This window comes from Gossypium arboreum, chromosome 10, assembly GCF_025698485.1.
Source record: "Gossypium arboreum isolate Shixiya-1 chromosome 10, ASM2569848v2, whole genome shotgun sequence".
Classification (NCBI taxonomy): domain Eukaryota; kingdom Viridiplantae; phylum Streptophyta; class Magnoliopsida; order Malvales; family Malvaceae; genus Gossypium; species Gossypium arboreum.
The window spans coordinates 9,214,939-9,220,211 of NC_069079.1; the positions used below are offsets into that span (position 1 = coordinate 9,214,939).

The 5,273-nt window shown below is 35.6% G+C and overlaps 1 long non-coding RNA gene across 1 annotated transcript; it reads right to left on the reverse strand.

Moving 5' to 3' along the window:
* Positions 1–831: 831 nt before the first annotated feature.
* Positions 832–4,514, reverse strand: LOC128282570 (uncharacterized). Its single transcript, XR_008272895.1, has 3 exons — positions 4,368–4,514; positions 3,411–3,452; positions 832–2,400 (listed from the first exon to the last, which is right to left on the reverse strand). It is a non-coding gene; the product is annotated as an uncharacterized LOC128282570 (long non-coding RNA).
* Between the last annotated feature and the right edge of the window lie 759 nt (positions 4,515–5,273).

A 5,273-nucleotide genomic window follows, 5' to 3' on the forward strand; every position in this document is an offset into this window, starting at 1 on the left:
TATCAACATGTCATCAATATAAAGAAGTAGATACACAAAAGAACCATCACTGTTTTTTTTAAGTAAACACAATTGTCAAAACTACTTCTTTTGAAATCATGAGAAGTCATAAAGGAATCAAACCTCTTGTACCACTATCTTGATGATTGTTTCAAACCGTAAAAGGACTTTTTTAGCAAGCAAAAATAGTCCTCTTTTTCTGATACTGTAAAACCCTCTGGTTGTTGCATCTAAATATCCTTCTTAAGTTCTCTATGCAAAAGTGCAATTTTTACATCTAACTACTCAAGCTCTAAATCTTGCATGGCCACAACTGGGGAGAACACATCTATAAAGTCCACTCCTAGAATTTGACTGTAACCGTTTCCAACAAGCCTTGCTTTATATCTCAGTTCTTCAACTCCTGAAGTCCCTTCTTTCTTTTTAAACACCCATTTACAATGAATAACCTTTTTACCTTTAGGAAGTTTCACAAGATCCCATGTTCTATTTTTTTGGAGTGATTCCATCTCTTTTTGCATAGCAAACATCCACTTTTCTAAGTCTTTATAGCTAATCGCCTCAGAATAATTAGATGGCTCTTGGTTTGCATCTATATCTTTAGCCACATTTAAAGAAAGCAACTAGATCAGCCTCAGCATACTTCTTTGGAGGTTTAATTTCTCTTCTAGTTCTGTTTTTTGGCGATAGATTATTGTGGTGAAGAAGCAACTCTATTATCAATTTTTGTACTAGCTTGAGGTGTCGACTCTTTATTAATCTGATGCTCCACCTGCTTTTGATTTTCTTTATTGGAAGAGTCTTTAGGAGATAAGTTAGATAGCATAGCAGTTTCATAAAAAAATCTCTACTAATCATAACTTTTCTATTTTCAGGACACCATAACTTATACCCTTTTACATCAGCTTTATAACCAAGAAAAACATATTTAATGGATCTCGGTTCCAATTTTCCATTATCAATATGAGCATAAGCAGGACACAGATGGAGATCGATTGATCAAAAAAATGTAGTAGAGGCTACTTCTGCCCAAAATGACTTTGATAAGTTGGCATTTGACAACATACATCGAACTTTCTCCATGACCGTTCTGTTCATTTGTTCTGCAATGCCATTTTCCTGTGGAGTATGGTGAACTGTCAAGTGTCTCACGATCCTTTTTGACTTGCACAGTCTATTAAACTCATCAGAACAGAACTCCAAGCCATTGTCTCTTTGCAAAGGTATTTTTTTTTTTGTTTTCTCGTCTATTTTTCAATCATAATTTTCCAAGACATAAATGCGGAAAGCACATCGCTTTTCTGCTTTAGGAAGAATGCCCAAACTTTTCTGGAAAAATCATCAATAAAAGTTAGCATATAATTAGCTCCACCTCTTGAAGGCACTCTGGATGGCCCCTACAGATCAGAATGAATATACTCCAATGTTCCCTTCGTGTTATGGATTCCTCTGGTGAATCGAAATCTCTTTTGCTTCCCAAAAACACAGTGCTCGCAAAACTTCAGTTTGCAGATTCCTTGTCCATCAAGAAGTCCTCTATTGCTCAATTCTGCCATGCCATTTGTCGAAACCATTTTTTTTTATTTTGGAAAAAAACAGGGATCGACTTTTAAAACCAAATGTGGAGTCGCCACCAATCTTTTTGTTTAGGTGTGATTGGATCACCTAATAAAACATTTTATTCCATTTAAATTAATTTTGGTCCACGTAAATTCAAAAATGGGTTCGGGAGTCGGTTACGTATGAGGAAGGGTTAACACCCTCACTACGCCCAAAAATTGGTACCATGTAGCACCCCAAACCCGGCCCAGAAGTTATGGCCGAATCCGGCATGCCACATCAAAAACATAAAAAAAAAATTCATTCTAAGTCCAGAAAATCGTACTTGATGTTCAAAAGATTAATTCATTAAGGGTTAAAGTGAATGGAAGTCATGCACCGTAGGAAACCGGAAAAGAGGAGGTGAGTCCATCGGATTGCTTAAGTACCAAACTCCTTCGGATCCAATCCTAGACATGCAAACCACCATTGCCATACCTTAACGTCATGTATATTTCTAGGAAACCGATTTGATTAAGTCCTTTTAGGAAAAGTGATTAACTTTGGAAAATATCTTCATTATGGAAGCTTTGCTTGTTTTGTGTTATTTTGAAAACAATTCTTGTTTTTTGAAAACGCCTTAAAGCTATCCAATTTCAACATCAAATATAAATATTACCTATCTTAATAAAACATATAAAACCATCAAAAATAAATAAGCGGCCTTATTACATTTAAAAGCCCAAAACCTCAAACGTAATTAAAAGGATGTCCAGTTCACCAGAAGAAAATCAAACTTTCAGAATGGGTGGCCACTCCAAATTCTCTCACAGCTCCAAGCCCACTATGGTTGGGGATTTCCTGCGTGGATGAAAATAAAAGGGGTGAGTTTGGGGAAACTCAGTGTGTAAGGAAAACCCATTCAAAGCCCAAGTCAGTTCAAGCCTATTGGGCCTAAGCCCATTCACGTAATAGTGGTACTGGGCCAGAGCCCTTTTCGGATTACAATAAACTGGGCCTTAGCCCCTTATTCAGATAACAGTATGGCCCATAGGCCCATTTCAAAATACATGCAACATCAGTAAACATATGCAAGCCCATTTGGGTAACAGTGGTCTGGGCGAGCCCTTTTCAGATTATAATAAACCGGGCCTTAGCCCTTATTCAGATAATGATGGCCCATAGGCCCATTTCAAAATACATGCAACATCAAGAAACATATGCAAGCCCATTTGGGAGACTACTCAACCCACCAACCACTACACTCCACCGTACCAGCCATACACTCCATGTGGGAATAGCTCAACCCACCCAAATTTAACACTCCACATTCTTGACCTTGTCTGCTCAGCTTATCATAAATTGAGGCAAAGCCTCCAAGTGTGGACAAGCCACTTTCAGTACTTCCTCGTCAATATCCCAATCCCATGCATCGATAATAACAACATGGCATGCAATAAATAACAACATCAAACATGCATTTAAGTCAATTTAACCCTAGGGTATTTCGATAATTTATCTCCTAGGGGTAAACCGTAAATTTTCCATTTTAAAGGTATTTCAGTAATTTATCTATTTTAGGGTTTTCATACATATTCCTACTTTTCATGTACTAACGAATCACGTCGAGGGTTCTTACCGAATTGGGCCCGTTGGCCCATCATTCCAATTTTGACCAATTAAGCCCAAAAATATCGAGGGCACAGAAATCATGCACTTTGCAGTCCAAATTTTGCAGCTTACCAAAAACATTAATCGATTTACCTTACGAGCATTCGCACACTCACAAATCTACAAAATACCGGTTTTCGGCATTTCAGCTTTTCGACTTTTGCCGATCCAGACTAAGAAAGAGGGTGTTAGTTACACACCTGTTTGTGACGATATGCTGACGAGATCCACACACGAACCGCCTACAATTGGATTACTAACACGTTAATCTAACTATTCAAATACAAACTATGTATTAACCCCTTACAATATTCGGCCAACCACACCTACAGATCATAGTAAGCTTATAAGAAAACAATAAGCAACTCATTAACAAATTTTTGTCAATGTTTACCACATAATCATAATTTCACTGCAACTTGTCTTCCTGAGCAACAGTCACTAAATTATTTATAACTGGAACTATGAAACTCCAAATCAAGTGCCGTTAATTTTCCCTGAAAATAGACTCATATATCTTCTATCCATAAAATTTTCAGAATTTTTGGTTTAGCCAATCAATACCAGATTTTTCTCAAAGTTTCTCATGTTTCACTGTTTGACTAATCTGACCACCCTTCATTACGAATCAAATTTCTCATTGTACAGAATTCAAAATATGTTCTCATTTATTCCATTTGAAACTAGACTCATTAAGCTTTAATTACATAATTTATTTAGCTTCTAATTCTTCTCCCACAATTTATGGTGATTTTCCAAAGTCACGTTACTGCTGCTGTCCCAAGCAGATTTATTACCAAATCACTCTTTCACACATACCTTGCATGCATGTTATTTAAACATGTATATCACCAATCAATCATCACATATCTATGATTTTACTTAAGTATAATCTCCATTTCATCATTTTAAAGCATAACATGTTAGCTGATTTTTCCCTTTAACATCTAAGGCACATGCATGCTCATTTGTTTGGCTCAACTTCACCTATCTTCCATTTTTCATCAAAAGAACATGAAACAACAACCATTTCCTTCATTTTAATTCATGACTAAATGCTCACAACACAACTAAAATTAAAATATACTTCAAGAGTTAAGGTAGAATCAAGAAGAACTCATGAACCTCAAAATAGAAGCAAGGTACTAAGAACTTACCTTCAATTTTCCTCCTCTTAATGACCGAATACTCAAGAGCTTTCTCCTCTCCTTTCTCTTCTCTAACTTTCAGCTATGATGAACAAAGATGGACAAAACTTTGTTCTTTTCACCCTTTTCTTTTAATAAAACTTCATATTTCATCCATTTAATTCTTTAATACAAAAGACATGAAATTCTTATCATGAAATATTTACCTAACCCATTATCATGAAACATTTACCTAACCCATTATCATGAAACATTTACCTAACCTATTATCATGAAACATTTACCTAACCCATTATCATGAAACATTTACCTAACCTATTATCATGAAACATTTACCTAACCTATTATCAAGGAACATTTACCTAACCTATTATCAATTTGTATCAATTTGTACCATAAATTATGGATATCAAGTATACATTTTGTCTATAACAACATGATGGCTGGCCACTTCATGTAAAATGGGAGGTTTGTCATGCAAATCCTCCTATTTTGCACTCCTATTTATTTGGTCACTTCAATTTAGCCTATAGCATTTTCAAACATTTTCACATAGGTCCTATTTCATAATTTCACTCACAGATGACAAAATCAAAGCATGAAATTTTGCCAACATTCACAGAATTCCCGAAAATTGGGGCGTTACATACCAGATTGATTAAGTGCTGTCCTTATGTCTAGAATTTTAGAAAGAATTTTGAAATATGGTTCCTTCTTAAAAACATTTGAGTGATTCAAGCTAGTGGTCAAAATTCTCTCATTTCAAAGGTATATAGCATCAAACCCAACACGATTGGACACGATTCTTCATACATTTGAAAACACGATTGATTTTCGGCTTCCAAAAGCTCTTAGGTTAAAAATTACAAAAAAGGATGTCCAGATAATTAGTCCAACGAAAAATCGAAACCCAGC